The sequence below is a fragment of the Limulus polyphemus genome, unplaced genomic scaffold, assembly GCF_000517525.1.
Source record: "Limulus polyphemus unplaced genomic scaffold, Limulus_polyphemus-2.1.2 Scaffold1109, whole genome shotgun sequence".
In the NCBI taxonomy this organism is placed as follows: Eukaryota; Metazoa; Arthropoda; class Merostomata; order Xiphosura; family Limulidae; genus Limulus; species Limulus polyphemus.
The window spans coordinates 135,832-141,831 of record NW_013666719.1 but is presented as its reverse complement, the minus strand read 5'-3'; the positions used below and the strand labels follow the sequence as shown (position 1 = coordinate 141,831).

General features: G+C 29.1%; 1 protein-coding gene across 3 annotated transcripts in view; it reads left to right on the top strand.

Annotated features, from left to right (window-relative positions):
* Window positions 1-6,000, top strand: part of LOC106462172 (mitogen-activated protein kinase kinase kinase 20-like) — a 194,229-nt gene that overhangs the window by 108,008 nt on the left and 80,221 nt on the right. The window lies entirely within an intron of this gene.

Genomic DNA, 6,000 nt, shown 5'->3' with positions numbered 1-6,000 from the left:
GTGCCTTGTGAAACATCTTTATTATAATAATATTTTACCTAATCTAATCTTAACTAACCTAAAAGGATCCCTATTTTTACATTTTAGTTACTTTTATAATTATACATAAAGAGTAAACATGAAAAACAAAAATAAAATGTTTCACCAATCTTCTTTTTTCTTGCTGTCAATTGTCGAAGGGAGTTAACCATAATTATTATATACTGATGATAGTAAAGCACTTAATAATTTTTATTTAATTAAATAATGCACCAAACAATATAGACTAGTAACATGCAAAAAGTAGACATATTTCCTCACCTCTCAAAATGTTTCTGGCTTTCTAACTATGCAACAAGAGCCGTTACAAGCTCATCTAAGCTAGTCATTAGCTTTCTCACAGGAACGATGTGAGTACTCTGAGTGAAATTGATGTTTAAGCATTCAGAACCTAACGTTATACAATATGCCATTTAATAGAGGAAAACCTTGACTTTCTGTTGGTTATAGATAATATATAATTAAACATAATAGAGAACTATTAACAAATCCTGAAAGAGAGGATGTGATAGATGGGTGTGGCAGGAGGGGTTTGATTTTCCAATCGATAACTCTGTAACCAAACAAAATTGAAGACTATAGAAAATATGGTTTGTCGGAGCAATGACAATTTTATAGTGAGTAACTTGCATTTAATTTCATACTTTTCCAAGGATAAAATAGAGGAAACAAGATGCCTAGAAAAAATGTGTCATGTATGTCAAACTGGGAAATTCAGGATTTTTTTCAATATTGCCTTGTATAATTAAGAACTTAAACTTATATGTTATTAAAATATGGATTATTAGCTAAGATTTTATGCTATTTTAATTGGTATAACATAAAGAAAAAAGTATTTTAATAAAATTTTGAATGTAAAACACTAAAACCTTGTGTCATGTGCAGTAAAGGATATCCGTGGTGATAGGGTTAAGAGCAAAAACAAAAACATTGATAAAATCTTTATTAGATATTTCAGCTACCTTGATTTAGTAATATTTCACAAACCCTGATGATGGTAACTGTGTTACCAAAACTGAAATAACTAATCAAGATTTTATTTTTCATTGTGCGAAAAAACATTGCTTTATTGTTTTTTACTTTTAATGTAAAAATTGTCTCATTTTATACTGTATAATTTGTGTTGAACTAAGTGTTTCTCTACATGTAATGTTCAGAATTGTGACATGTACACTGACGTATTAAAACATCTTGTGCAACTAAAACTAATATAAAAGAATAGCAACTATATGATAATTAAAAGTAAACATAGATTTATCTAGGTAAAAGACTTACTGTTCTTAACTGTTTCAGTGGGATGAATGTTATTGTTCTGTGACAAAATTGCCAGGAATCTTGAATTTTTATGGTAATATTTTGAGTTGGAAGTTTTATCATACAAATATGATAAATAAAACTGTTCAAATAACATAGTACAGCAATTTTGTTAGATTGGACCTTCCATGTTTTCTTCAAACAAAAATAATTTAATTAGAAAAGTTTTTATGCTTTTAGTTTAATTAATTGATGGCAAAATAAGATTCTTCAAAGAAATGTAAAACTTTGCACACTTAATCATATCTTGAAGTATTATCCTCTCTAGACCATTGAATCAAGAAGTGTTGTCTTTATGTTAGTCAGAACACAAAGACATGGACTGTGCTTAAACAAGATCAGGTTTTAAGGATTTTTTGTTTCCTTTATATCCAGAGAAGCATTGTTTTAATCAGCCTTTTTTTTTTACCTAGGATTTTATAAGATTATTCCAACAATTATTTATTGATGCTTAAAGTAACAGTGGATTTACATACAGAATTTCTGGGTTTAGAAAATATTTTGCAGCTACCAAAATTCAGAACAAATACCCTTTCTACATGAAACTGCAAAAATACTGGGGTTCAGAATGAGAAGGTTTTCATAACAATGTATCAAACTTCTAACCCAAATGTTTTTGAACTTGATTTCTCATCACCCCAACTACATTAAATTGGGAAGTGGAATTTGTTGAACTACACTGTAGGAACTTTATCTCTAGTTCTTCTAAATCAAGGATTTGATCTCTCCTGGTATTAAGTGATTATCTACAAAATTATTTTATCAACATTTTGAATGCTAGTGACATTAAAATTAAACACACTAAATAATATATCACCACATTAATCCCCAATACAGAAAAGACTACTGTGTGCATCACTCAATGTCAGGCAAAAGGAAACATTTTGGATGCAAATGAAAATGTTTCAAAAATATCAGAACTTCCTATTACTTTAGTTGAAGGACCAAATCAAACTTAAAAATATATTTGTGTATTCTACTTTTATCTCAAGTTTATTGTTTTGGAAGAATAGTCAGAGCTATAAATACTACTATGTAGGCAGGCTTCCATGAAAATATCTTTTGAAATTCCTGACCTTAGTGTTTTTGAACTTGATATGTCAGCACCATATCCACATAAAATAGGGAGTAGCTCTATAACAATGTCCTGTATAAGCCTACCATGCATTTTCTACCTTTTTATTTTAATATTCAATTTTTCATAATTAATTATTCTGGTATGTGCAGCTTTCATATAACACATAGTAAAGAAAGTTGTCAAGTTAATTTAATAATATCTCCTTTTGTCATTCTCTTGAGGTAACATCCATTAAAAGGTATAACATTCGTACAGGGATGTATTGCTAGGCTTCAATGATAAAAACCACAAAATGTGCATGATCTCACTGTATGATGTGTGGGTAACACCGTCTTCTCATTTACCCTTAAAATCTCACAACCATGCACATTAACAAGATTCAGCACTGTTTCTGCTGATATTCACAACAGCAGTTGTAACTGCAAGATTGCACTTGCTAAATGGCATTTCAGACTATTTACTTAGTTCATAACACAACTAGAATAAAGATTTGTTTTAAACATCATCAAAACATTGTAAACTATCCTGCCTTTGTTTTTACATGTGAGTAGCAATACTGTGAGAAAGGATTTCAATTTAAACACTTGGTGGGTCAGTGATAAGTTTACGGAGTTACAACTCAAAAATCTGAGGTTTGTGTCCCCAAGGTGGACAGAGTTCAGATTATCCATTGTGTAGCTTTGTGCTAAAACAAATTTTTATTTAATTGTGGTTAGAGCATGTGATAATTGTAGATTATCTGCTTCCTATAGCTTTTATTAATGTGGTTTATCAGGTTTATATTTCATTAAATTGAAAACAAAACTAATAAGCAAACATATTATTGTTTTCCAGTAAATAAGTTAAAAGCAACATAAACAAGTTTGTACTATTTTCATTCTGAATAATTTTTAGCAAAACATCTGTATAAATAAACCAAACAAAATGTTTTCTAGAATTTCATCTGAACTTATTTAATATATTATTATTATTTTTCATGTTTTGTGAGTGACTTATTATGTGTGTAATAACTGATGCATAAAAGTATTTTTAATCTTAAATTGAATATTACTTTGCATGATAGATTGGCAACATGTGAAAAGAAAAAAAAGACATGAGAAAAACGTTGTTTTACAAACCTTAAGACTTAATAAAAAAAAAATATATTTTGCATATGAAAGTATTGTAATGTTTACTGATAATCTGCCAGGGACTGAGCCTGTGCTGAAAGAGTTAATAATGCAAGTTAAATTAGTATGAAGTTAAATGTTTGGTTTTAAGATATATATATTGTGCTAAAGGCTGGATGGATGACACAACAAGTATATGTATACAATTTAATAGTACAATTTCACAATGTATACTAGCAGAAACTATCCAGGCAAACCAGCAGAGCTGTCAATTTTCTGGACTTCGTCATTTTGGTCATGACTTCTAGTACAATAGTTATACTTATCTCCAGGATTTTTAATAAGATAATCATATTCTAAGCTTAAATTATCAAAGCTTTATTGCTGAAATAAAACTATTTATGAAAGGTGAAAAAGAAAGCACTAAATACATTTACACTATTTTGTATGAATACTGAAAAAATAAACCCATTTAGGCTGTGAATGTAATTATGTCCCCAAAATCCACATCCTTCATATTTGCTTTATGGCCATTAAACTTTCATGAATGGAAGGTTGTATGAAATTTGCTTAATACAGGGAGACATGGATGGGCAGATTAATTAAGTATCATCCATTTATGATTTCATTTTGTATATCTTATTGTGATTAAGTTATATTTCACTTCTATATTATTAGTAACATATATATTTTTCATAGATTTGATTCTAGTTTAAAACAACTTGTACAATTCTCATTTAATTTACCCAACTCTTTCTTTTTTAAATCACATTCTTGTGAAAGAATACTCTAATCATAATATCTACATTAGACTATAGTGGAAGTTTATAATGAGTATAAACATTTGACTTAGAGTAAGCTGTTGTAGTAAATATTCCCTGTAAATTATATCAGGTATAAAATGTGTGAGATGCATAGAAGCTAGATACCAATAATTTAATCTGGTTGAAAGCGACAGTATTTTGATTTAGAGTCCTGATATCTGAAGAGCTGGCAAACCAGCTATCAGCATTTTACAGTTCTATTGCAAATTGTGAATATTATGGAATACCATTAAGAAAATATAAGAGTTTCTTTTCTGTATATTAAACTGAAACTAAACCAAAGTTAATTTATATTTGTATTTTGCAGAATCAGTTAAGTGATAGAAAACTGAAAAAATCTCAAATGCAGCAATTATGAAATACCTTCACAAAACATCAAGGTGAAATGTGCAAAACATGTTTTGGTTTATACAGAAAAATTGATTCAAGTTGTACAGAGCATTATCTTGTGTGTCAGCATATTTCCATTACATTTACATGAATAGTTTGTGAACTTGAAGAAGATGCAATAACAAAAGCAGCAAAACAAATATAATTCAAGTTTGAAGCTAAAGCTGGTTCTAACATTATTGAAAACATGCATCTATAAAAAATATATAAGAAAAATCATATTAAAAAAATTGAAAGTAAGCTTTTGTAATTATAGTGCTAAAATTCTGGGTTCAAGACTACTTTGAATATAGCATAGAAGCTCATTGTGCTGTTTTTTGGGGTTAAAACTAAACTGAAATAAATTGAATGGAAAATAATAGTTATACATTTAGCTAAAAAACAAACATTCATATAGCCTCCATATAGGAACAGCTTTAATTAAATATATTCAACTATGTGATATGCAGATATATGTTTTTTACCTGCTATAGTGATAGAGGTTTTTGAAATATTTCAGTTATTTAATTTCCATATTGCAATTGTAACAACAAATGATTCAGAAAGTTGTTGACATTGCCCAGTTTTAGTTGTAGTTTCATCATTCTCTGTAAAAAGAAATGTTTACTTTTCCCAAGAGGATATTGCAGTAACATATAGTATTTGAACTGAAAGAATTAGCACTGTAATATCCTTTTTTGGCAGAATTTGGCTGAATGATACAGCCAATCAATACAATGAGAAAGCAGTATAGTTTAACTGTTGAATTCAAGTATGCTTTTCTTATCAACTGTACTAGAATATCATAAAGTGAAGATGTACTTCAAGAATATCCTGTTTTAGTTTTGCAGAGATTAATCCTAAGACAGAAAAGGCTGTGGAGCTAAACACTGCCTAGTATAATAAGCGACTGTAATTAAAACTGTGAGTACACACACTGCACTTTCTGTTTGTTTGTACCAGTACACATTTTAGTTTACAGAGATTAATCCTGAAAGAAAGAAAGCTGTGGAGCTAAATACAGCCTAGTATAAGCAACTGTGATTACATCTGCAAGTACACTTACTGTGCTTTCTAATTATTTGTATCAGTAAAGATTTTATTCATTTATTTATATATGTCCAGACTCGTTATTTTACATTTAAAGAACCTCAGTCAAATTATCTACTACAGAACAGTCCCCTTGTTCCTGGACTTAACCTGCTGTTATTTGTGGGTTTAACTCTGATATTTAAAGAGAAGTCAGTTGTACTTAAAAATACCACAA